General features: G+C 46.6%; 1 protein-coding gene and 1 long non-coding RNA gene across 7 annotated transcripts in view; one reads left to right on the top strand and one right to left on the bottom strand.

Annotated features, from left to right (window-relative positions):
* Nucleotides 1-26207, bottom strand: part of LPP (LIM domain containing preferred translocation partner in lipoma) — a 637427-nt gene extending 611220 nt beyond the window's left edge. The window contains exon 1 of one of the 6 annotated variants that reach the window (XM_070583407.1): nucleotides 25587-26207. The gene's annotated coding sequence lies outside the window, so the exon portion shown is untranslated. Of the gene's footprint in view, nucleotides 1-25406; nucleotides 25514-25586 lie in introns of those variants that run through there. The other 5 variants (XM_070583403.1, XM_070583408.1, XM_070583412.1 and 2 more) reach the window with 5 other exon arrangements.
* Nucleotides 24813-27645, top strand: part of LOC139077111 (uncharacterized) — a 37941-nt gene continuing 35108 nt past the window's right edge. The window contains exon 1 of the long non-coding RNA XR_011529405.1: nucleotides 24813-24951. This is a non-coding gene — a long non-coding RNA (uncharacterized lncRNA). The remainder of the gene's footprint in view (nucleotides 24952-27645) is intronic.

The following is a 27645-nucleotide window of genomic DNA, read 5'->3' as shown; positions in this document are numbered from 1 at the left end:
AAAATTCTTGCTCCTTGTGCAAGCAATTTCATGTCTAGTAATCTGTCTTAGAAAATAATCAGAGGTGCAGATAAAGAATTTTGTGGGGCGGGCCCAGTGGCGCAGTGGTTAAGTTCACACGTTCTGCTTCAGCGGCCCGAGGTTCCCGGGTGCAGACCTATGCACAGCGTGCAGTCAAGCCACGCTGGGGCAGGCATCCCACATATAAAGTAGAGGGAGATGGGCAAGGATGTTAGCTCAGAGCCAGTCTCCCTCAGCAAAAAGAGGAGGACTGGCAGCAGATGTTAGCTCAGGGCTAATCTTCCTCAAAAGAAAAAAAAGAATTTTGTAAAAAGGGTGTTCATCACAGTGCTTTTTAAATGATGAATAATTAGAAACTCAAATGTCAGCTGCCAAATAAAACAATTAAAAAATTATAGTAAAGTCTTAAGATGGAATAATATGCAGTCATCAAAACTTATATGTCTGAAGAATTCCTAATGCCAGGAGAAGGTGCTCATCCTCTACCGTTTGGTGAAATGGCAATATATAAACCTGCATATACAGAAAGATGTCAAGTCAGTAAAATACAAATACACGAAAAGTAATGAAAAGAACTACTCGAGAATATTAAAAACATAAACAGTGCTTGTATCTAACGGATTTATGAGTGATTCTCATTTTCTTCTTTATTTGGTTCTGTATTTTTGAGATATTTAATTAGCAGCATGTATACTCTTAGAACAATACTACGCATAATAAAATTTGGGTTTGTTTTTGCTCTCAATTCTTCCTGAGGGATTGAGAGGAGGTTCAGGGGCAGAAGATAGCCATGCTGCATTTGCGGGATGAGCAGGCGTTCAGCAGATAGAAGCAAAGGGGCCTCACACCAACAGGAAAGCACACATTAAGACACAGTGGTGTGCAAGACAGTGTGACCAGTAACATACTCGGGGTAGCTGAAGCACAGAGTGTGACTGGCAGGAGATAACGCTGGAACCAAGGCTGTCAAGATGATGGCAGGGTGAAGTCACGCACGGGGTAGATTTTACCCACAGGCCATGGGAGATGGTGCGTGAGAAGGCAGGAGGCCAGCTGGGAAGCTGAAGGAGAAACGCTTTCCCTGAAGCAGAGTCAGATGGAGGAAGCCCATGCTGGGCAAAGCAGGAAGAGAACTGGTAAGTGTCTTCCACTCGGTTCCACTCACAAAACGGTTCTCCTTAATCTTCTCCCAACAGGGCGGTGCACATATTTGTCTAGACGTAAGATTCGTTCGTAAATCAAACCAACAGGTTCTTATTGTCCCAGACACTGCTAGAGGGCCATTCTGACTTCCTCCTAAAAGTAGACCCAATCAACCCTCCATGTTGCTTCAGATGTTACTTCTGATCGTCAGGCACAGATGCCACACAAAGCAGAACAAGGCCTGAAGGTGCCATTGTCTGTCCAATGGGCCCAAGGCAGGACAAGGCTGAGTGGAAGAGAAGGAAGAGAAAGAAAGCCTCGCACAAGAGGGACAAGGAGAATGAAGTAAGTCAGGGCCAGGAGGGTCACTTCCCCAGCCGGGGGTCATGATCTCAGAGAAGAGGCTGCAGAGAGGCTGTGCTGAAGTCCCCTTCATGGCTGCATTCCTGGCAGGATGAGAAATGGGGTTCCGGTAAACCAGTAGGAATGCTGCTGGCAAAAGACTCTCCAACCTGCTCAAGAGGGCTTTAAATGGAAATATGAGAGCGAGGGAGGAAACTGTGAGGGCAGAGCATGAGCTGGGCAAACAACCGTGTCCCAGATATGGGCACTTCACAGGGGCAGGGGCTCTGCAAGCACAGGAGAAACCAAGGGAGAGAAACCAGTCAGGCCAGCCCTCCAAGCCCCCATGGCACTGGGACTGAGTCAGGAAGTCAGCTGGAGAGCTGAGGCAGGAGCCTGGGCAGACAGAGGAGCACTCCGATGGAGGGCTGCCCGTCAGAGGTACGGGGATGAGCCAGAGAGGAGGAGGCAGCGCAGAAGGAGGCCACTGTGGGAGGGCCAGCACACCCTTCAGGCATGTCACAGTCAAAAGCCCTGGGGGTTGCATCACATTCAAAAGCCCTGGAGGTCAGCATGCTTCCATGATTAACAAGGAATGGGGAGAAATGTGCCTATGTAGGGCCCACATCAGTCCTTTCAAAATGTCTCCCTCTTTTTCTTTCTTGGTGGACAAACATGTCTGCATGTCCATAGAGTCACTGATGTGCAACCTCATGGGCTCTCTCAACCACCCTGCTGCTGGGACACTTCCTCTGCACATTGTACATACACACCCATCCGACGACACTTCACCCGCTGCCCCAGTTTGGTTTGCATGTCTGTTTCCTGTGTAGACCACAACCTCCTAGCCAGCTGAAATGGTACCTTATTCATCTTATTCACCCACTCCCTGGAATGGCCAACAAGAAACACGGAGTCAACAAACGTCCTTCGCTGCTGCCCAAGTCAGCTATGACCCTCCTTTTGCAAAGATCAAAAGGTCTGACGAATTCTCACTCTGACTAACCAACGGTGTGAGCCACAGTTAAGGGAACCACAGAGGTAAATGATTACTAGAGGTTTAATTCCAACCAAGGAAGAGGAGTGTGACGCAGTGGACAGAAGACAAACAGTGGAAGAATGATGCTGTATTGTCTTGAGTTAAGATCTGAAGAAAAGGAGAGTCTGAGACCTTGGAAAAACAAATGGGAGCCAGCAACCAGCAAGGTGCTTCACGTCGTCCTTGGGCGACAAAGAAAGGAGACTCGCAAAGGTGGTGGAGAAGGGAAAACATGAGTGATCGGGTACAGCATTGTACTGTAGTAACTGGGGTACAGCACTGGGGGGAACTAGGACCACGAGGGAGAAAGGAGGAGGAGCATGAAGGGAGGGGCTGTGAAGAGGAGGAGGAGTCACTTCCTATGGGCACTTGAGAGAGGACAGACTTCCCAGCATGGCTTGCTCTCCCCATCTGTGAAATAAGCTGAATCCTGAGGTCTCTCCAAGCACAGACTGGCTACGAAACGACAAGAGAGCCTGGACACACTGGGAGCTGCCTCCACTGCCATGACTCCCCTGTCCAAGGGAGACTAAAAGGGCCTCGCTCTTCTCACACTTGTGAATGAGGGTGCTGCAGTGTCCGCCCCGTCAGAGCCCCCGGGCCCACCAGCGCCAAAAGCTGTATGGGTGTGAAAGTTAGGGTGTGAATCAGCCCGGGCTCAGCACCATTTTCGTGGACTCAAACGCTACACAATCATCACACAGTCACATCCTCCCAGCATCCCTGTCCTGCCTGGGGCAGCTGCTCTCACAATCCTCCCCAGGGATGACTTCCCTGAGTCCTGTGGGCAGCTCCATCTCTCCATCCCTCATTCTTCTCCAGCTCTCTGGGACTTCCCTGTAATACATCACTATGCACTTTTCTGGTATTTTGTAATCATAAATTGCCTTCCTACAGACAATGACTTTAATCCTTAATCTGGACAGAATAGATAACATCAGCATAATCACTTTCATCACTCCCATTTTACAGATGAGGAAACTGAGGCTGTGGGAGACCTTATCTTTATGTTTCCCAGGACTACTCCAAATTCTAGCCACGCCTCTCCCAGCTCCTGAACCAATCATGAAAGATACGACAATCATCATTAGTACCTTTCTAATCTAATATCTTTGCTGCTAAATAAATCCAGAAATCAAGACGCCAAGGTCAATCCCAGATTCTAATCACCACACTGTCTTTCACTCTCCCGTGCTGGTCCAGGGTGCAAAACCACGAATGTGTCCCAAGGCCCCAGTGCAAAGCAGATGCCCTCACTCTGGCCAGATTCCCCAGCCATGCTCCAATAGTGGTAACCACCTCACTTCAACCAGTCCTAGTCCTGGAGGTTCTCCACGCGTTGGGACCCTAACATGGGAATGAGGACATCTCTCTTGGATTGCAGGCAAGCCCCTCTCTGAGCTAGCCTGCCCAGTCAACCATCACTGGACCAGTCCCAGGCCTGCTGACCCTTCCAACACTAAGCCTCAGGCCACTCAGCTCCTCCTTCAGTAGGATTCATTCCCAAAGCTTGCACCTGGTAAACAGATTTCTACCTCTTCCCAATTTCCATCCTTCTGCTTGCTCACTATGCTCTCCAATTAGACTGAGTCTGCCAGCTTCCAATTACAGCTTGGAGAGGTCAGGTGACTTACCCAAGTCCACACAGCTAATAAGTGGCAAAGCTGGGACTTGAACTCAGCTCTCCTAATTCTAAGCCTTGTGTCTGTTCCACTAATTCCCAGTTTCTCTCTATTGCAACACTCAGGAAGCCACTTGTGCATGAGAGGGTGGGGGACCACATCTTATCCTCTCCAATAATAATGATGGCAACAAGAGCTAACACTCACAGAGTGTGCACTGAGGGCCAGGCACATGCTCACTGCTTTACGGGCTGCCCTAGGAGGTGTTACTGTCCTCAATTTCAGTTGAGAAAATGAAAAAGTAATTTACTCCAAATCTGACTAGCTGAAGTCCATCCCTTCAAACCACCACAGCACTATACCACCTCCAGTTCAAAGGCAATTCCTAGTGCATAGCAGTGGTCAAAAATACAGGTTAACTGAACAAGAAAATGTAGTTGGAGATAGCCCAGTGAAGGCCCTGGAAAATAAGTTTATGACCAGATCAGTAAAGCTGGTGAAACCTAGCTATCACTCTACAGTAGAACCAAAACTAATATTTCTCTGGGTCAGTCTCTGGTCAAGGTGTGGAACAGACTGTGAGCCAGGATTCCTGGTTTTGACTCTAGCTTTTTTCCTGACAGCTGTGTGACTCTGGACAAGACCTTTCCACCTATGTCAGGGTCTCATTTGTCCATCCATCACAAACCAACAAACCAGCAGTTGGACTAGGTCAGTGGTCCTCATCAGCATTGGCACCACCCATGAGATTGTCAGAAATGCAAATTCATGATCTACTATGTCAGAATCTCTGTGATGGGGACCAGCAAACCTTCCTGGATGACTCTGATGTTTCTTCGAGTTCAAGAACCACCAGACTAGATGATCTCTAAGATCCTTCCAGCTCTACCACTCTGAGAACCTTAAGCTTTCTCAATTTAGCATCATCAAACTTCTCCCAATTTTGCCCATCTGATTTCGATCTGGCATGAACTTAAGTCATCTGGCTCTCTCGTCTGGCCATGCATGACGCTTCCTCCTGTGATTAATCCAGAAGGCCGCAAGAAACACAGTTTACTCCGCTGCACTTCTTTTTTCCATTTACCACCTCAGCGGTATGCATTCTGTCACTGTATTAAAAAATAAAAGTAAAAACATTAGCAAGGAAGCCCAGCCACGAGCACTGTGGCATCCTGGCACCATCCTTTAAAAATTGGAAAAGTTTATCCCAGAGGCAAGTCAGTAAAGAACTGCCATAAAATCTAAGAGACGGGGCCTTTCTAAACCCAGTAATCTCCCTTTTGCACAAAGCCAGCCGAAGGAGTGAGAGAGCATTTGCTTGTACATCAATGACACGTGGAGATGAAACAAACCATTTCTTGATTAGTCCTTATGTGTCAAAAGACAAAAAAATCCAGATAAACCTTACAAGTATGAAAACGAATCCCAAAGAGTACCATTTTCTCTGTGCAGACTATCAACAAATGGACTGTTCATTGCTGCAACCCTGAAATACTGGCTGAAAGTCTAGCGCGGAATGAATGAATAAATGGATGAATGAATGAGAGGGCAACTTCTCAGTGCTGGTAGAGGGGGGGTGTGGAGATGAGCAAGTTAAAATCTTACTCTAAAGGAACTAAGTTTTAGGGTTGTGCAGGCAGTGTCAAACCTGTCCACCCATCCATCCATCCATCCGTTCATCCATTCAACAAGTGTTTGCCACACGTCTGCCAGATTCCAGGCAGGACTAAATGTCTTAAAGAAGTTAAAAGCCCCAAATAAGATGAGCACAAGGATAACTACAATAAGAGGTACAAAGTGCTCAGGGCTGGGCAAGCAGTACAGATAAAGCTCCATGGGAGATCATCCAAGAAAGGATTATTTCCTGCTTAGGGAAAATGGTGAAAATCAAGGCCAGCTTCATGGAGGAGGTGCTGGACCTTGAAGATGAATTCAGATGAAACAGGTGATGATGGCAGAGAACAGCAATCCAGACTGAGGAAATGCTGTGACAAAGGCAAGGAGGAGGGAAAGCAAGGGAGATGAGGTTCCAAAAGTCAGCTGATCCCATTCAACAGGACCAAAAATGGCATGATAAAAAGTATATTCATGGGGGCGACCCAGTGGTGTAGTGATTAAGTTCACACACTCCGCTTTGGTGGCCCAGGGTTCAGATCCTGGGTGCAGACCTATGCACTGCTCATCAAGCCATGCTGTGGCAGTGCCCCACATCCAAAATAGAGGAAGACTGGAACAGATGTTAGCTCAGGGACAATCTTCCTCACCAAAAAAAAAAACTATATTCATGGACAACAGTAAAAAGATCAGTGGTTGCAAGTGGTTGAGGTCAGGGGGAGGGAAGAATAGGTTGATGACAGAGTATTTTAGTATGCATGTGCGAGGGCAGGGGAAATATGAGAAATCTCTGTACTTTCCTCTCAATTTTGCTGTGAACCTAAAACTGTTCTTCAAAAACAAAGTCTTTAAGATTTAAAAAACTTTTAAGGATATACAGAGGGTTAACTTCCCTGGGTTCTCCACCGCCTACACTGCCCTCAGCTTCTTCCCTCAGCCTCCCCACTAGAGAGGGCCTCCCTCCGTCTCTCCTGGCACGGAACACGAGGCTACGCACCCGCTCGCCTCATCCAGTTCCCGGATCCCATGCCTTCTCCTACCTCACGCAAGTCTTCCCCCTGGGTCTCGTGTCTGCCACAGGCTTTGCTGTACTCACTATGCCATGTCTTCGCACTACTGTTTTCTGTAATTTATAAAACACATACTGCCCACGAGTTTGTATTTTTAATTCCTGTAACAAGTTTTGGGATTCAATTTGTGTGAAATTCGACTGCAACATAATGTAGTATTGTATGATAAAGGCTCCAAGAATAAAAACAGACAGTATAGGCTGCTTATCACAAACTCCAACACTGGTTCCATTCCTGAATGTCACAGATTTTCTGACGAATGACTGTTTTTTGTTTCGCATCAGTTTGTCCCAGTCTTGTTGAAATAAGTTCTAAAGTTTCCTAATTTTCAAAGCTTTTTTTTCCAAGCATTTCTTGAGAACTGACTATGTTTCAGGCTATGCTAAAAGTAAGCACCTTGGAGCCAGGCCTGATGGCCTAGTGATTATAGTTCGGTGCACTCTGCTTTGGCAGCCTGGGTCCAGTTTCTGAGCACAGAACCATACCACCCATCTGTCAGTAGCCAGGCTCACACAGAACCAGAGAACTTACAACTATACACAACTACATACTGGGGCTTTGTGGGGGTCGGGGAGAGAGGGGAAGATTGGCAACAGATGTTAGCTTAGGGCAAATCTTCCCCTACAAAAAAAAAAAAAAGTAAGCACCTTGGTTCACTTAACCTTCACGAGGTAACATGGTAGTACTTTCTGAGCATTAAGTACTGTGAGGCATTGCTGACCGCTGAATCCGCTTGCTGACTGCTGAACCCACTTTACAGAAAAGGAAAACTGAGGAGTAGAGTGGAAGAGCCTGGATCCAAACCCAGATCTTTCAGAGTCCCTGACTGTCACCCACTCATCCATTCAACAACAGCGACAGGACTAGGGCATTTCCACAATGCTTTCTGGACCTTCTCTGGACTTCCAGCTTCGCCCAGCACCGTCACTCCGCATTTGGGGCCTCAGTCTCCTCCCTTGAAAACAAGGAGGCTGCACTGTGGCGACATTTGAGCCCTGCTTTGCCAAAGCCCCTTCATAAAGAAAGAAAAGGGCAGGGCAAGAAAGGTGGGTCCCATGCCACCCCACTTGATCCTTACAGCTGCTCCAGGTTATTCCTTCACCACTACAGGTTGTAACAGGATTTTCTAGAACAAATCCTTCCCCAGCTACTCAAAGAAAAAGGAAAGTTTTAAAGCCATTCTAGGCTAGGAGATAAGACAACTAAATGTAGTGGGTACCCTGGACAGCATCCGGGAAAAGAAAGAGGACGCTAATGGAAAAACGGGTCAAATCCACATTGAGTCTGGAGTTTAGCTAACAGTAATGTACCAAGGTCAGTTTCTCACCAGTACTGTGGTAACTTAAAACGTCAAAAATGAAAGAAACTGGGTGAGCAATGTATGGAAATCGTCTGTACAATCTTTACAAGTTTTCTGTAAACCTAAAACTATCCCAAAATTAAGTTTATTTAAAAAGATGACCAAAAAAAACCCTCATGCATCTCTAATATCTTTTCCAAATGACAACTTTCTGACTCTATAAGGACAACACATAACAGTGGCTAATATTTAATGGGTGCTGAGCGTGTGCCAGGCTCTGTTCTAAGGGCTTCACATGTATTAACTTATTTAATCCTCACAAGAAGGAGATAGGTAATTTTCTTATTACCATTTTATGGATGAGGCAACAGAGGCCTAAAGAAATTGAGCAACATCAGGATTAATGGTAGAGCCAGGACGCAGTCCAGCTCCGAGCCCATGCTCTTAAGCACTACACAGATGAAAACTTTTGAAATGTTTCTGGATTTTTCAAGTTGGGCATATAGAACTGGGAGAATCCAAAGGACAAATCCAAAAGACTGAAAGCTGAGTATTACATTTAATAGAAAGAAGAGGAAGCAAAAGGACTCCCGAGGTAAATTCCTAACTTGAAAATCTTTCCTGGAACAGAACCAAACCTCACCACCATTACCAATGGCCTCTCCACACGTGAACGACATCTCTGGGCTTGTGCCGTATCCTGTGCTTTCTGCCACATCATTCTTGATGATTTGCATCAACAGCCCACGTTAAGCCCTCTGGTCTGCCACTTGCCAGGCTGCCTGCTGACATCCCTAAAGTGTTGTCCAGGTAGATGGTGAAATGAAACAAGCAGGCTGCCTTATCAAAGTCTGCAAAACAAGCTTAAGCTTTCCAGATGAATAGTTTTCCTAGATGCTCAAGAATCCATGCCGAGAACCTAATGCATTGCCCAACTCTAGAAAGCAAAAAGCCTCTCCCATTTATAATGTTCCTCACCAGCTGTGGTTTCCACCAACTGTCAAAGTGAAGTCGGACAGCTTCTTACCTCCACTGTGGGCTCCCTAAGGGCAAGACTTGGTCTCATTCATCGAACAATATCTGTTCAATAAAGAAATGGTTCTGAAGAACAGATGGTCTCCTGGAAAGATCTGCAGCTGCCCGGGACTGCCACTCCCCAGTCTGCCCCACCATTGCAGCCATTTGTCTTTGGAAGTTTCCACAGTGGACATCCTCCATGGGCAGAGACAGAAGGGAAAAAGGAATCCTCAAGAGATGAGGGGAGACAGGGCTATCCAGTTGGGGAATGGAGAGGAAAATTTACAGCAGGGAGAGTGTAGGCAAAGAAGAGAGAAGCTTGAGTGGCAGAGGAGAAGGAACTATGACTAAAAAGCAAGTGACAATATAAAGAAAATGAGTCCAGAAGGAGGCTGGGTATAGAAGAACCAGTTTTCACTGAATGCCTACTGTGTATGGGCATGGAGCTTTGCTCATTGCACATTTCCTCGTATTGCCAGGCTCAAAGATATATGTCTCATCAAACAATCCAGATTGACTTCAGCTTATGTTAACTTAACAAATGTTAACACTCAACATTTTTAGTTGAAAGGACACTACACCTAACATTTCATAGATGGTTAAACTGAGCCTCAGACAGGGAAAAACTCATGCTCAGAAATAGAACCCATCCTTGCCTGTACTCCTTTACATACAGATGTGGATAACAAGGTGGGTAGTGAAAGAACACAGCCTGAGGTCAAATCTCCCATTTGATGGTGGACCAGATTTGTAGACCGTCCTCCATTTCATCTAGCATATTCCATCTGCTGGTTGCTACTGGAGAGGAGAAAATTGGTAGCATCATTTTAAATGAAGTAGATGACTCCTCAAGAAGAAGATAAAAGGGTAGTTTGCCTTAGATGAAAAGGATGATACAGATAGCTAAGAACGAAAAATGAAGACAAAGGGGATTCATCAGAACAAGGGAAGGCAGAGAAGAAGGAAAGGTGGAGAAAGTGGTATGTGATGGGGTAAATGGAAACTAGAGCCGCTAGAATGAAGCTGTCCACAAAGGAGCCAAGACTCACTCTTAAAAGAGATCATGAGTCACCAGATAGAGGCCCTGCCCCAGACAAAGTGTCAGGATGCCTTACAGAAGTGATCACTTCCGCAGATGGGCAGTCGCTCAGTTGGAACAAGGCCTAAAGCAGAGTTCTACACCAAAAAGTCTGCTGCCTCTTACCTCTCCAGATTTAGGCTTTCACGAAAACTGGTCTAAGTTGTATCCATGTGTTAGGGTGTCTCAACCAAAATCAGTCACGTCAGAATTTCACAGTTGTTCTGTTCCCAAGGACTCTCTGGCAATCCTCCAGGGCTCTCCGCTTATATAAAAGTGTCTCTCTCTCACAAGCCTCGCTCTCCTCCATGAGGAAAGCCTGCTCTGATTTCACACCCTCAACCCCAGCCAGAAGTCCCTAGGTCTGAAATCACCCACTCTATCCGCACACCTTTCATACAAATTAGAACTTCCAACCTTGTATCAGTTACTAGGGTGCATGCCTGAGGACCCCTCCTGGGCTGAGATGCTGGGAGACAGAATCCATGGCTCACAGCAGCCCTTCCCAAAGTATATGGGAACCCTAAGCCCAAGAAATGTCCCAGGGGAAAAAAGGAGAGTGGCGATGCAGGGATTCTAGGAGCAAATAACTTTGAGAAACAAATCTCTTGGGAGGTCACCGTGTGTGTTCGTTTACTAAAGGCTCAGAAAAGTCCCATGGTAAAGGTAGCCATTTAATTTTGTTTAACTCAGACTTTTCCAAACTTACTTGGCTACAGGATCTTTTGCTCATAGAACACTCAACACTTTGGGAAACACTGTCTCACAGAATCACAGCATTCTAAGGGACCTCAGTGCTCCTATAACAGCACCTCATCCAATATTTCTACTCCTGCACCTCTCATACTAGACTGTGTGTCTTCCTTAAGAGCAAGGACCTTGTCCGAATCATCAGGGCACCCCTGACACCCAGCAAAGAGCCTTACAAACTGTCGGCCAATAAATATGTGTTAATTGAATGAACTAAACCCAATTCTCTCATTTCTAAGATGAGAAAATAAAACCAAATATGTCAACATGACCTCTTCTGTATTTTGCTTAGTGTTCAAAAGAATATCTTACACAGAGAATGTTCTCAATAATTCTTGAAGAATGGAACAGAATGGAATGAAATGGAAGTTTCTCACCTATGCCCCAAGCCAGAAGTTCCCTTAACAGGATGGACTCCTGTCTCTTCTCCTCCTCCTTCGCCCAAGTTGAATGTCAACCAGGAGAAAATGAAGATGACAAATCCAAAGAGGAAAGCCATGGGAAAACCAAAGGCCCTTTGGGGTGGGAGGTGGGGAAATGGTGTTTGCAAACTTATGGGGATAAACAAGACCTGTCTGTATCGAATTTAGACTTAATAAGATAGTTTGCTGAATGTTAATTAAATACTCAGTGGTTGTTACCAACTGTGGTGATTAACTTAATTTTGAATTAAATACGCAATAAATGCTTAACTGAAGTTCTATTAAATTTTACCCAGCAAGTAAGGAATATGAGGCTCTTAATTGACTTTAAACAAGGTAGTTATGGCAAGTTAGTTTAATTTTTATTACCTGAAGATAACTGCCTTATTAAATCGAAATTGACTATTTTATTTGATAGAGAAATATGTCATCTTTTCTTACCATTTACCAAAAGCATGTCCAAAAATGGTCACAGTTGGCCCAAACTACTTGGGTGGGGGTTATTTTGTTTTCTAATCCTGCTTTAAAAATAAGTTTATTCATTTAAGAATGAAAGTAAATGTGAGAAAGAGTAGCAAGGAGTTATATACAAGGCTGAAGAACCATGTCATCATATTTTCTAAACCAAAAATCAGGATTCTGCTTTCTCAATGTAGATGTCGTTTGGAGATGTTGTTTAGATGTCACAATTCTGAAATTTCCCGATGTCTCCATGGTTTAAAAGGCTACTCATACAAAACATGAAATCACAGTTACTATTCCAATAGACGGCTGGCTCCGCTACCGAACAAGCTATATGACCCCAGGTAATTAACCTCACTCTTCTAGATCTCAGCTACACACATGTTAAATGGGGAGGTTGGAGTGGACCTCATTGACTTTATTCATTTATTTTTTATTTTTTTGGTAGTATGCGTAGCCCCTGGAACAGTGCCTGGCACATAGTAGGTACTCAATAAACATTGACTGAAAGAACAAATGAATGACTATGTAAATAAAGTTTAAGCACATCACAAGAACATTTTTAGCCCTTTCATACCAAGCATCTCCAGCCCTGACCATTTTTAATATTGCCACTTGACAATTCACACAAGGGAAAACAACTCTAAACCACTACTTGAGAAGTTTTCTCAGTAATTAAGGGAACGCAGATTAAAACAATAACGAAATATCATTTCTTATACACTAATTTAGCAAAGACAAATGCAAGTTAAAAAATTAAATCCTGGCGAAGATACGGAGAAACAAGTAGATTCACACTGCTAATGACTCTGCAAATTAGTACGGTCTTTCTGGAGGCTGAATGGCAACTGGTATGAAAAGTGATAAAAATATTCAGTGTTCTGTGCCTATAATTCTCTTTTGAAAGAAATTAAGACTCATCTAACCAGCCAATTAACATTTATTTAAGGTCTACCTACTGTGGGTCATACTCTATGAAGTAATACCACGGAAAAGGTCTTGGTTGTCTTATCATCTGGTCGGTTCACAGAGAGAAAGAGGACAGAGAGGACATTTTTCAGCAGCACCACATGATGGGCTTTGGTGCTCTACTACCGTGACCACAGAACTCCTTCTGCAATCTTGTCATGTGGAAGACACTATTATCCCCCTTTTCCAGATGAGAAATTGGAGGATCAGAGAGGCTAAGTAACCAGTACAAGGTTATATGGCTAACAAATGGGAGAGCCATGATTTGAACCCAAACCAGCCTGACTCTACAACCATCCATGCATTTTCTACCACAGCCCTACGGAGATAAGATACATATTCACAGAACCACGTAATACAAGGGACGAAACGGTAACCACCAAAAGGGAAAGTGGAAGTGCCAAGGAAATAATTGTCTTTAGGAAATAATTTAGAAGGAAGTGAAAGAAATTTGTCCACTGATGTTTACACCGCATTTTTTAACATATTGAAATGCATTTAATTTTCTTTAAAAACTGAAAACTATCCTAGTGCCCACACGGGTAACATTTAAAGGAGGATTTACCAATTTCAACAAACCCTTAGTTATGTAAAAGATACATATAAAACCGAGGCAAAAACAAGAAAGAGTTTTTTGGTAATAATATTAAGTGGACGGAAACATCATTCACATACAGAAAAGTACGTACGTACTTTTGGGGGGTTAAGGTTAAGGTTATGGTCTCGTAAGAGATCAGAGAGAGGTATTCAGGTGAAAGAGTTTTCGTGGGGGATTTTTGGTGTTTTTTTTTAATGAAGTTGAGTAAATGTATTCTAAATGAGTTCTTTTTCATTATCTTTTGGTAACACACTGAATAAGGTTTAAAGGAGCTCAGTTAGGTTTTTTTTTATTACTAAATATATTCTTAAAACTCAAGTTGTCATTTATAACTTTATTTACATTATTCATTCATTCATATGTTCACTCAACAGACATTTATTAAATTCTTACCACCTATCTGGATCCACAATGGATATTAAGAATATGAATGTGAACAAAAGCTAGAGCCTGTCTAGGGGATCCTCACAGTCTTGGAGCAGAAAGAACCTGAAACTGAACCAACAGAAAACCCAAGTTCAAGTCCTGCTTCAATGTCCAATTAGCTTGGGTGCTGGGCAAGTCATTTAATCTTTCTCAGATTCATGTTCTTGATCAGTAAAACTTGGACAATAATAATAACTACTCAGAGGACTACTGTGAGGATTTACCTGTAATTTGTAGGAAAATACACGATTAACTCCAAAACACTATAAAAATGGCGACTGGTTGAAAGTGTCATAACTATACTGATGGGTTCCATGCTGATTAGGATCATGAAGGCTGGCCCAGGCCACAAAGATCTCCCTGGCGAGTGTGTGTTAACTTATTGGCACCAAAATGGTTGTTCCCTTGATACTTGCATGTTCCCTCACTACTCTGCCCTCCATTCTTAGGACATAATCATCCATTTTTAACTGTCTCTGCCTTCTGTCCAATTTGACTAAAATGCTCTTGAGGAGCCAAATGCACAGAAGATCCCTGGGTAAGATCATTATAAGTATCTTTTCCCAGGAAGGAAGGAAGGGAGGAAGGCAGGAAGGAAAGAAGGAAGGGATAAACAAAAAAGAGGCAGGGTTAACAAACCTCAAAGACATTCTAGATCAAGTCTTCAAGCAATGTCTGAGTTTTCACTCTAACATTCCAACCAGCCACCACTTGAATATCTCCAGTGATTAGAGATTCAATAACTCTAGAAAGAGCCAATTTCATTCGGAATTAAGAGATTTCATAGAACTCCTAAAAAGAGATCTTCCTCTTGACAAACAGCTATCTCAACAACCATGTCTCTGTCACCCTTCCAAAGAGACTGGGAAGAGGATGAGATCACCTTGGGGTTATGCTGGGACCGGGGCTGTGGACTTTGCAAGTGTCACCTGCTCAGGGTCTGGATTTCCTCTTGTTTCAATGAGAAGATTGGGTGACCTCTATTCTACCTGTCAAACGTCCCTCACATCCTTTGCCTCAGCCTGTACACAGCTTCCCTTTATCTTTTGCCTGGATGATTGCAGGCAATAGTCCTAGACATTTCACCATCTCTAGTACCCGATCCACCAATCCAGCACACTGTAACCAATTACTTTGCTAAAGCACAGATCCAATCACCTCACTTCCCTGCTTGATGCTCCTTTCACAGTGCAGCCTCAACTCCTTAGTCAGCAATATAAGCCCTAACTCAACTTTTCACCGTGATTCCCATGGCCTCTCTACTATGTAGTCCATCCCCAATGACTCCAGTTTTCCAAGGCACCATGCACTTTCTCACCTCCATATGTCCACCCGTGTTATTTGGATGGGGACAGAGCTACCCTCTCCTCCTCTAGCCCACCAAACAAATTCCCACTTATCCTTCAAGGCCCAATCAAATGACAGTCTTCATCTGTGAAGTTTTCCCCAGGTCCCCAGAGTTAGTCATGGTCCAATCAGAGCCAGCAGATGTTTTTGGCATTCATGTTTTCATCCCCAAAACCAAAGCCAGAGTCACTCATTCATTCACAGTGACACCTGGCATGTGGTGTCAAATGAATGAACACACAAATGTGTCAAATATGTGGTATCTTTACGGTCCTGTCCAGCTGCCATTACTGGAACCCTAATACATATTCTCCAAGTGAAGCTGCTAGGCTGCGGACAAGAAGAGAGATTTCCAGGTTGGAAAAGACCAGACTACTGGAAAGCTGACCTACCTTTCACCTCATTCTAAGAAAAGGTGCTACTTACCCTCCAGGTCACTGCAGAGTTTGCCTTTCCCATGAGTCAGGGCACACCCCGCCCTCTGGGTGGCAGCTCCCTACTGCAGTTCCTGAAAATGATTCTTTTTCATACCAAACAAGACAGAAGCTGCAGGCACCAACTAAATTTTTTTCTTTCTGGGAACTAAACAAGAACCACCTTCAGTGGAAATTCATTAGGAAGAATAAGTACAGGTTACATTGGTGACCTCTGGGCACAGAATTTAGGACTGACTGGGCTTTCATGGTTATAGCCAGAAACCTTTATCAAGATGGGCCAATGGATAGAAAATAATAGATTCAAAAACCCAGCAAAAGTACACACATGGACAGAGAAGCAATCTTATTTCTTTTTTTTTTTTAAAGATTGGCACCTGAGCCAACAACTGTTGCCAATTTTTTTTTTTTTTATGCTTTATCTCCCCAAATTCCCCCTGGTACATAGTTGTATATCCTAGTTGCAGGTCCCTCTAGTTGTGGCATGTGGGACACCGCCTCAACGTGGCCCGACGAGCAGTGCCATGTCCGCGCCCAGGATCCGAACCAGCGAAACCCTGGGCCACCGCAGCGGAGCGTGCAAACTTAACCACTGGGCCACGCGGCCGGCTCCCAATCTTATTTCTTAAGTACTAGTACCCAGAGCAATTTTAGCTGCCCCATCATATCTTGGACTAAGCCTTCCTGCCCTTTGATGTCTAACCCAAGGCCCAGCACTTCCAACGGGCTTCTACACATGGGTTAGTAGACTTGCACGCACCAGCAGTGCTCCATCTGTACCACTCTCATGGCACTTTCTTAAATTCTAAACAGGTATTTACATGTTTTTATCAACCCTAATAAACTCTAAGTTTCTACAATCTAGACATCCCCTTCAAACATCCTCAAACCCAACCTTTCTAAAAGTAGTTCATTGAACAAACATTTATTGAGCACCCAACATCTCCTCTAACAAAAACAGCAGATGCTTGTTGAGTGTTTACGTTAGGCCTAGTGGTATACACGTTGCTTGGACTACCTCACTCAATACTCACCAACAAGAAGGGTGGCCAGGCAATTTCTCCTCCGAATCAGAAAACCTCTGAGTGAAAGGGGACACTCTTAATATTACACTGGGACACAGATATAAACCAGGGCTGTGCTGGGCAAAGCAGCAAGTATAGTCCCTCTACCTGTGAAGCAAGATCTGTTGCTACAGCCATTTTTACAGACAAGAAAACTGAGGCTGACATTAAGGATAGGAATCCTTCAATATCCAAAAAGTGGTCTGCTAAAGATGCCGAGAAACCCACACTACATATGTCCACTGCCATCTTCTCTTAAGGGGGATGGGACTTCTACCTCCTGAAGCCATCTCAACATGGCAGCTGATCTGCTGGTTAATGGCCTGAGTGACCAAGGAATGCTGACAATGGTTATGGCAGGAAAACTGCCTATACTGGGGGTGGAATGAGGCCAAAGCACACTTCTTGAAAGTCAGTGAAATAACGCTGCCTTGCCCTGACCCTCCTGCGTACCTGTCCCACGAAAGGTTCCCACACAGGGTTCTCAGGGACGCCTAGCACCACCCTCAGCACCAGCTTTCCATCTGAACTACAGGGGGCTTTGATGTGAGGCCATGACACAAGGAATTACTGCAGTAGAAGCAAACCACGAGGGCTGAAAAACACAAACACAACACAGACAAAGCCCAAGAGAGAGTGAGATGGTCACAAGGGAAGAAGGGACATTGCACAGCCATTCACTGGTGACTAACCATCTCTCTGCACAGCCTGGAAACGGCTGTGAACGTCTGTGGCGTTCATCTCCCTTGGCAGAGCACACTATTCTCAACAGTGGTGCCCTCATTAATAAGAAGCCTAAAAATGAGTAAATCAGTAAACCAAATCAGGCCTGTGGCTACTCCAGGGAGCACCCTCCACTAAGTGGCACAGCTACGGTTTGAACTGGGAGCTACCTAGGTCTGAATCCCATGATCTCCACCAGTAGAGTAGGGCGTCATCACTGTTTGCTAGATACCATGCTGGGCACCAGGACTTTGTACACAACATGGCCACATTACACATTATATCACTGTCCATAAAGCATAAAGTCATGGAAATTTCTCTGGTTCTCATAAATGCATTGTGATATATCACATGATCTCTATTTGAAGGGAATGGACTCAGGGGTGTTCTGGAACTCGCTTTCGATCACAGAGGTAGTGGGTGACTCAAACACAGGTCTTTGTTCTTCCTAAGCCAAAAACTGTTGGTGGATGGTACTGACAAATGGCAGCATGAAGAAGCCCAGACCCTAGGGTTCCTAGGTCTCCAACCTGATTCTCACTGGTCTTCCAAAGTCACAGACACAGGCAGCTAACGCTACTAATTAGCACACAATGGAATAACAAGAACAATGGTTTCTCACCTACAGATAGGGCTGGCTAAGGACTCTCGCATCAATTTCTCATGCTTACCTGTAGAAGTTAAGGGGCAGGACAGGAGTTTTGGAGATGGGAGTCTGATTCTCATGCTGCCACTTAAGGCCGAGCACCTCCATGGGAAGGTTTCTTCACACCTGAATACCTGCCCACACTCTGCAAGACAAGACTGAGCCTGCTGACCCTTCTCATGGATTGCAATTGGGAGCTAAGTAATAAAAACAATTGTACAATGCATTCGCCACGTAAAAAGTGCTACGAGGGCTATGAAATCCTATTGGGCTCTGTGACATGGGTTGTGATGGGCAGGTTTAAGAAGGAAGGAAAATCAGGAGGCTCTACCCTGTCATGGATTGAATACTGGCACCCTGAAAACCTTCAGGCAAGCAAAAATCAGTAAAAATAAAAGGGGATGGCCGGGGTGACGATGGGGGCTGTCACAGGCAAGGAATCTGGAAGCTATCTGGAGTCAGAAGTTTGGTTCTCGCAAGTAGGCAACAGGCATGAATGGCAGTAAAATAAATAAATCCCCAACCACAAACACACTCAAACTGAACTGTCTCAATCACTTTGTTTTCAAAGTGCAAAGCACAAGGTTCATGCCCAGTAACAATGATCTCGGAGTTACATCTCCTCCCAAATTCTGCAAAGCAAAGCCCCTGGGGGTGGGGCTGGGGGTGGGGCGGCAGGGTGGAGAAGGAATGTGTCAGGCTAGGCTCAGCAGAAACTGAATCAAAAACACCTCTGAAAGAGGGCTGGCCGAGGAGTAAGGGCTGAGGTCCAACTCCAGCTCTGCTGACAAAAGGGTGACTAAGCAAGTCTGTCCATTTCCCAGGGCCTCGGTTTCCTCACCTATGCAATGAGGGAGCATCAGGTCACTCTGGCCACCAAGGCCCCAGCCCACACTTCTAAGGCAGGAACTGGCTCCAGCTCATTGCTTCTCCTGTTGCCTACAAGCTTTGGTGTCTATAAAACAACTTTTCTCCAGCCAAGGCTGAATGCTGGCAAATAATTAGAAGGACCAGAGTAGGAAGTGAGTTGCCTGATATGACTGTAACAGCAAATAGCTTCTGGAATCCATTTTTCCCTCTCTGCTGACCTGGTACAGGCCCGGCATCTCCTGCCCTGGAACATTTCAGCAGCCTCCTAGGAGGGGTCCCTGGCTCTGGTCTTGACCTGCTATCTCTCTGCCACCAGAGCTCTCTGACACAGCGATCCAACAACACCCTCCTTTGCTCACAAAGTAACAAAAGCCCTCCTGCCCCCCCTCATGAAGATCCTTAATTTTTTTTTTTTTGAGGAAGATTAGCCCTGAGCTATCTGCTGCCAATCCTCCTCTTTTTGCTAACATCCATGCCCATCTTCCTCTACTTTATACATGGGACACCTACCACAGCATGGCTTTTGCCAAACGGTGCCATATCTGTACCCAGGATCCGAACTGGCAAACCCTGGGCTGCCGAGAAGCAGAACTTGCATACTTAACCACTGCGCCACTGGGCCAGCCCCTGGAATGAAGATCCTTGAAGAAAAAGCCTCATATGTCTGAGTACACACGTGCTGAACCGGACACAAGAGATTGAGGTGTGTGATCACACATATGTGAGGTAGAAGGAATGATTTCATGCCACAAGGTGGGTTTTCACCTTGAACTTAAAGGATCAAAGGTTTACAACAGGTTAGAGATGACAGAAAGGCCTGGAACTCCAGATAGAGAAAACAGCAGAAGCAAAGGCATGGATAAGAAAACCGAGGAATGTTCAAAGACAGCACAAGCACTTGGCTGTGTGAGGGAAAAGAGATAAAGCAGTGTCAACTGCATGACTCTTAGGTCTCGTTTCCAGATGCCACTCTAATCTTGACCATGAAGGTGGGACCACCACTGCCACCTGCGGCAGACACTACATAGGTGATTTTCAGTCCAGTCGTGGGACCCCCCAGGCCCAAGCTTCTGGGTCAGCAAAAACAGTCCCCCTCCCCCATCATTGCTATAAATCAAGCCAACCCCTTTCCTCACCTAACAATTATTTCCAGCGTGCCTCCCATGTGCCAGGCACTCCTGTGGCCACCAGGAATATGGCCATTAACAAAGCAGGGATCCTTGCAATCCTCATGAAGCTTCTTTGAAAGTGGAGGGGAAACAGACTAGCAAATATATATGGTCAAGTGGTGATTTGTGCTTATACTGTGTCAGTAAACGTTCATTCATTTAACAAATAGTTACTGAACATTTTCAGGGCACCAGAGACAGAGGGATTCAAAGATGAAAAATCCAAGGTCTTACCACATTGCTGGGTGCCATTCCTAGGATCTGTCTCCTCTCACCAGAAAATACCTTTATCTGTGAGTCATCAAAATGCAAATGACACACCTGAGGCAGGGCAGCAACAGGAAGGACTTGTGTTGATCCCTCAGAGTCCTGAGCCAGAAAGCCTTCTTGGAGGAAGGGGTCTAGGTGGCCCAGCAGACGGCAAGATTCAACAGAAGCTATGTGGCTCAGCTCCAGAGGACATCTAGCATTGTCGCAGCAGCCATACATAGATCAAGGCAATGACTGAGATGAAGACCCTCCAACACTTTACTACTGTGTTATTTTATTGCCCCAACTGCCTCTCTAAAGAGATACATCAAATCCTTATCAGTGCGGCCAGCCAGGCCACCGAGTCATTAAGTTCACCCACTCCGCTTTGGCGGCCCCAGGTTTTACCAGTTTGGATCCCGGGCGTGGACATGGCACCACTCATCAAGCAATGCTGAGGTGGCGTCCCACAGAGCACAACCAGAGGGACCTACGACTAGAGTATACAACTATGTACTGGGGGGCTTTGGGGAGAAGAAGAAGAAAAACAGATTGGCACAACATCTGTTGCCAATCTTTAAAAAAAAAAATCCGTATCACTACAAGAGACTGGGGAGGGACGATGTTAGGAGGGGCAGATGGTTTGCTAGAGAGGTTCCGTCCTCTCCAGTTAGGTTTGGGGAGGGAAGACACCCACAGAACAGAGGGAATGGTAGCATCTTAAGAGAGAAGAGGCTGGGACAGCACTAAGGTGGAATTGAGAAGCCTGAGAGCCCACATGAACACTCGACTGCAAGCCCACTGAGGTCAATGAATTAAATTTCAAGGAAGAACACAGAAAAACAATGTTGAGGTGCACTTTTCATTCTGTGGGCACAGAAGAGACAGGCAAAGGTTCCAAACTCAACCATGTCGTTTAGTAGTTGTGCAACCTTATTTAACCAAACTCATTTTCTCATCTTCAAAATGAGACTGATAAATCAGAAAATCTATTTTAATGAATCAGCATGAGAATTAATAAGCACATAAAATGTTTTCAAAATTATATTATTATTATTACTATTAAGAAGGAATAATAGGGGGGCCAGCCCTGCAGCCTGGTGGTTAAGTTCAGTGCACTCTGCTTCGGCAGCCTGGGGTTCACAGGTTCAGATCCCAGGCACGGAGCTACACAACTTGTCAGACACGCTGTGGCAGTATCCCACATATAAAGTAGAGGAAGATTGGCACAGATGTTAACTCAGGGTCAATCTTACTCAGGAAAGAAAAAAAGAAGAAGAAAGAAACAATGAAAGGAAGATAAACATTTTCTAGCCTCAATTCTGTGGCTTACCTGCTACTAAGCACAAATGCCATTAACCCTCTGGCCACCCACCCACCCTATTTGTAGAACGTCAAGAGCAGTGCAATCCTCACATATACATCTCTTTTCTGTGACCTGAGTTAGGAATGCATCAGCCATTTCCTCCACGCCTCCAGGCAGTCTAGAGCAGACTCCCACAGCACACTTCCACTCTTTCCTCCCTTCCCCTCACCTCGGCCTGATACACACCTCAAGCCCACGGATTTCCACCCAGACAGTAGCTTCCCACACCACATACAGCACAACTTCACCTCCCCCTTCTTCACCTGGGTTTCTTCTAGCAAGAAGCAGCCTTCCAACGCCGTACTCCAGGAAAACTCCCCACCCACCAAGGTGCGTTCTGAGCTAGGACTCCTAATTATTGCCCAGGGTCAAAGTCTTGGGTTCGCTGAACCAGTTACTAAATGCGTTGCTCTTCTTCCTGCGTTACCATCTCAATACCTAATCCCAGAGATGGTTCCAGAGTCCCTGCCCAGGCTCGTCCTCCTGTCAGTCTCTAGAGAACCATTTAATGGGCTCTACAGCCTACAAGATAAATTTAAATCTACTTAGCAAAAAATAAAAGTCCTCTCTTGTCTCCATTTTCCACAGCCCCCTTCATGCCAGCCATTCCAAATACAGCGTCAACAATAAATCTGCTTTCCTGAGTCTGCATATGCCTAACGGGGCCTTCTTCCACTTGGGCAACTCCTACATAGCCCTAAAGATTCTCTTCGGACACCCCTCCTCTGTGGTGGCTTCCCTGAAGTCGACCCTCCTCAGCACAGAGCAGCCAAAACATACCCCTAGAACAGCACCCTCCTCCCCACACACCCCACCACGTGCTCCTCAAGGATAAGGACCATGTCCTTCTTATCTTTGTACTCCCAGGGCCAGCCTGTTCCTGGTTCACAGGAGGTAAGCTCCACACTAATGTGCCTCATGCACTGCTCTTCTCTTTTCTGTGTGAGAACAGCAGTGGGCTCCATCCTCTGGCTTTACCACATGACCTGGCATCTTCTATCTCCCTGTCCATTTTCTATTTAACACAGTAAGTCTCTGGGCTAAGGGGACTTCCCAGTCCTCCTGAGTTACTCTCTGCCCTTGGCCAAAAACCCATCATCGCTCCAAAATCTTAAGCCACAGTTCTGAAATCAAATCCAATCTGACTCTTCCTCACTTCCCAATTAACCCATGTTCGCTCCACAGCAGGGTAAAGCACATATTAAAACCAAGAGTCAAAGTTCTGGCTTGTAATTTTAAGGACATCTCTAATAAGCTGTGTAACCTTGGGTTAAAATGGAGACGACAGTGTCACCAGGCCCAATTCTCAGGGAATTTTTGAGATTCAAATGGAATATTGGATGGTAAAGTGTTGTGTAAAGAAGAAAGCTTGGCACATTCATAAAGGGTTTGATAAACAAATTTTATCAAATCTAAACCATGGACTGTAAGATGTACCATTACCAACTTAGAAAGAAAAACCGCTCAACTATGACACATCTGCGATTACAAGACAACCCAATTTCAGCGATATTAAAATTTGAAAACGTGTGTTTCACAACTGATGAAATACAACTTACTTGTCTCAATAAAATACAAGAAACTGCTATAAAATTATATTTGCCAATGGTGCATAATAGATACTCAGTAATATATGTCAAGTAAATGAGAAAACACCCACTGATAATATTTGTAGGCCAAATGATTGCCTCTCTCACTGGAACTGGGCAGCAGCAGGCTTCCCAACGCCAGTTCCTCCCCTCTTAGTCACGTCTCAGCCTGCTCCAAACCCTCCAAAGGATGCTTGAAGTCAGCGCCAAACTCCCCAGCCTGGCATTTTTAAGGCCCTTCACAATCAACCCTTGTTTCCCACCAACCACTGCCTGAAAATGAGCATCCACCTCCCCCAGAGCAATGACCCCTCCACCAGAATATGCCACCCCAAAAAGGGTCCTACTCAGTCCCAGTGATAGTACAGCTCAGCTACTCCTCCCTCTGCTCACCCGCAAAGCCAATTCTAGATGTGCCCAGTGCTGACAGGGAGCACGACCCGGGGGGAATGCCTAGGTTCCCTCCCACCATTCAGACAGCTAATCTCAACTACTTATCTCTCATCCAGAGTCTACATTCTAGACTAGAAAGGCCTGAGTGTTGGGCTTGGGGGACGGCCTTGCACAGATTAAATGCAAGATACACATTCTTCCTTTCAACTGGCCCCCTGGTGCTGGCAGGAACCCTGGATGGAGGAAGGCTGGTGACTGGGTACAGAGAACCCTATTGGGAGTTCTGGCTCCCCACCGTCCACCATTACTCCTGCAGGTTCTAAGACCAGCACCCACCTTCTCTGGGCCTTTATTTTTGCTTCCCTCTCAGTAAGAGGGAGGGAGGGTGAGGACTGAGGGAGGGAGGGTTAGCTGCTTTCTAGTCCTCCACTTAAAGGATTTCTTAAAATGCACGAGTCTGGCAGAGGTAAGCCACAAAGTCACTAACACTTTAGCAAGAATGAGTTGTCTTGGGAGGCGAACAATTTAGAAAAGGTGGAGGTGGTGGAAAGCAAAGTTAAGTGAGCATGGTACTTGGAAAGTAACTCAGAGATGACCCTACATTTTTGAATTCTGTGTTGAAGGCTGGAAGGCGTGGATCCCTGGGAAGAGATGGGAAGCCAGAGATCTTTCAGTTCCCCTAGCACCCCGGAGTCCCAAAGACACTGCTCTGTCCCAGTACTTAAGCACAATTCTACTGACTATCTCATCCAACATACCCCAGACCCCCAACATCATGTCCCCAACACAGTAACATTTACACTGTCATCTCCACTCTCCGCATTTTATTTAGTCTTCTCTGGCCTGCAGTTCCCGCGTGCAAAGGGCCTTCCTCCATGTCGTCGTCTGGCTTCAGAAAATTCCCCATCCTTCAAAAGCCCTGATGAAGCGGCCCCCAAAAGGGCCAGCTCAGATCCCACCCCAGGGACCAGGAAATCAGACTCCTCTCCCTGAGCCCCTTAAAAACTTTATCCACACCTTTTCCCCAGCACTTGGCATATCCTATCTTGGATCAGGTTTGGCTCCTCGGTTGACTGAGCGCTCCCTGAGAGCAGGAACTGGGCCTCCTCCGCCTCTCTAACCCAACCACCCAGCAGGGAGCCTGGCACACAGTGGGTGCTGGAGAAATGCTGGAAGAAGGGGAACGCGGAGTCGGGAGCCATCTATCTCAATTACGGCTGGGCCTCTGGTGAGTGACTGCGGGGCAGACCTTCCTTCTCTCTGGACCTCAGTTGCTCCAATTGTAAACTGGGGGGACTTGGATGACTGGGTTCCTAGGCCCCTTCCACGGTGACAACTGTGATTCCGCGAAAGCTCCAAGCGTCGGGGTGTGGCCCCGCCCCCTGGGCGCCCAGAGAAGCCCGGGCAGGGGGCGCGCGGCGCAGGTCTCCAACCCCGCCCAGCCCACAGTCGACGCTTCCCGAAAAACTCGGGGGCCCCCTCCCCGCTGGCGTGCACCCCGTGATTGCGCCGCGGCCGGCACTTCCGCCCCGCGGGCCCTGCGGCCCGGGCAGGGCGCACGCTCCGCGCCCTGCGCCCGCGGTCCTGCCCCCTCGGAGGCGCCCGCGCCCGGGGAGGGCTGGGGGTTCCCGCGGCGCCCGCGGGCGGAGGGTGGGGGAAAGGAAGGAGGATTTGCAACAATACCTCGGGGAGGAGGCAGCCGGGGCAGCGGCGGCGGCGGCGGCGGCTGGAGGCGGAGGCAGAGGCGCAGGAGGAGGTGCCGGGCACTCCCCCTCCCATTGTCCCCAGCCCCGGCCAGGCCCGGCCCCGCGCCCCGCACCGCGCCCCGCGCCCCGCGCCCCGGGCCGTGCAGGCAGCCCTTACCTTGCAGCGCCCGGCTCTCCCCCGCTCGCTAAAGCTACTTATCCCGGGAAAGCTCGCGCGGGGCCCGGGAGCGAACCCACAGACAAAAAGTGAAACTTCGGCAGGGCTGGAGCGGCTGCTGGTTGGTGCCTTTCCCCCTCCTTCCTCCCCACCGTCCCCACCCCCTCCCCTCGGTCTCCCGTGCGGTGCCCTGAGAGCTGGAGGCTGACGTCAGGGGCCTGAATTCCTGACTTTGCCTGCACGCATTTGTCCATGTAAGGTATGGGAAGGCGGGTGCCCGCGGGGCTGCCGCGCCGCGCTCGTCCGGCGGGGGAGGGGGTGCCCGCAGCGGGCGGCGGCCTCGCCAAAAGGTGGGCGCACAGAGGGCATTTTATTTCCTGGGAGGAAGAGGAGGAGACGCGGGGTGCAGGGAGCTGGGAAAGAAGGAAGGGAAGGAGGGAGGTGTGGAGGCTCTGGCTGCACTGGAGGAAGAGGAAGGAGACGTAGAAAGAGGAAGCGGCCGAGAGGAGGGGCTGCAGGAGCAAGGGGGAAACCTGCGTCTGCTATGAAGGCACCAAATTAGGGCTCTGAGCCTGAGCTGAAGAGAGCCTGCCTTGGAATCCCCTTCCGATCGTGAGCCCCGCCCTGGATTCCCAGCAACACTCAAAACATACTGGCTGTCAGAGCTGGCAAAAACCAGCTTCCAGCCCGTCCACTCACTCTGAGAACACTGAAGCTCTCGGAAGAGAAATGACTTGTCCAGAGTCATACATGCCACACATGGAGGCGCAGGACCCAGATACTCAGCCCCCCAGTGTTCTCGCCGCCAGGCAGGGCCCTGAGTCCCTCCTTCACACTCTAGCTTAGATAGCGGACAAGGCGGACCACCCTGTGAAGAGATTTCAGACTTCCCTTGTCCCGAGAGTCAGTTCCTGGAAGGTTCTGATTGACCGTGACCCTGAATAGCAATGACAATCAGTTCCTTCAGGGCAACTTCCTCTGACCGATACTCAAAGAAACAAACCCCTGGAGTTCATTTACTTCACAGCCCTGTCCGGAAGCCGAGAAAGTGTACTCTGCTTAGAGCTTCAAAAAAGATCTGTGAACTGGGTGAACGAGTTTAAATAAAGGCAAGCCTGTTCTTGGAAAGTTTTAGTCGGATTTTTTTCCTCTGACGTTTGTAAATATGAGCAACCATGAGAACTACTATTTACTATGTCATGGGGTCACCTATAATGCGTATAGCGCGAGGCAGCCATTGCCTGGAAGGGTTCCAGACTGGGGACTTTGTTTCCTTGTATTTCTGTCCTAGGGATATCTGAAATAATCCCTCCCCTCAGCGTATCAGAAAAGCACTTTCTCACCGGTTTCTTAGATCTTCATGATAGGTAGGACGCATCGTAGTCCCTCTTTTACATTTGAGGAAAAAACTCAGGTAAAGTGACTTACCCCACACAGAAGCACCTGAACTCACCTCCCCGCATCCAGGTCACCTGACTAATCCTGTGATATTTCCACCCAACCAGGAGACCCTGACCTCCAGCAGGACCTAATTCCCACTCATGAATGTTAAGAGTGCTCTGAGTTACCTCGTCATGACACTTCCGAAACTTGGTTTTTGGGGGATTTGCCGGGACTTTTTTGATCAAGAATTAAAGAAATAAATGTAGTAATTTGTTTAGATATTATTGCACTTGCCGTTTATTGAGCACCATCTTTGTGCAAGGTCTTTGAATTAAGATATTCCTGGGTTCAAATTTCTTAATCTCTCTTACTCTCAATTTCTCATCTACACAGACAAAAACAGGAAAATAGTAGCGGAGAGAGAGGGTCCGGAGTACCTATTCCGTGCAGTAATGAAATATTTTTCTGTTTGCAACTAATATAGTTTGAAATAGGAAGTATCGGCTCTTAAAGAGATTTTGTTCTGGAGCTTTAGAAACATCAGATCCTGTTACAACACAATTCACTTACTCTGTCTTCAGCATTCCAACAAACTCACATTCTGAGTGTTGCTGTTTAATATGAAAAAATTCTGGTATCACCCAAAGTAAGGACGGCTTTACCCAATCCCCATCAG

This window comes from Equus przewalskii, chromosome 18 (assembly GCF_037783145.1).
Source record: "Equus przewalskii isolate Varuska chromosome 18, EquPr2, whole genome shotgun sequence".
Classification (NCBI taxonomy): domain Eukaryota; kingdom Metazoa; phylum Chordata; class Mammalia; order Perissodactyla; family Equidae; genus Equus; species Equus przewalskii.
The sequence above is the reverse complement of the archived record's forward strand: the minus strand, read 5'-3'. Positions and strand labels throughout refer to the sequence as shown.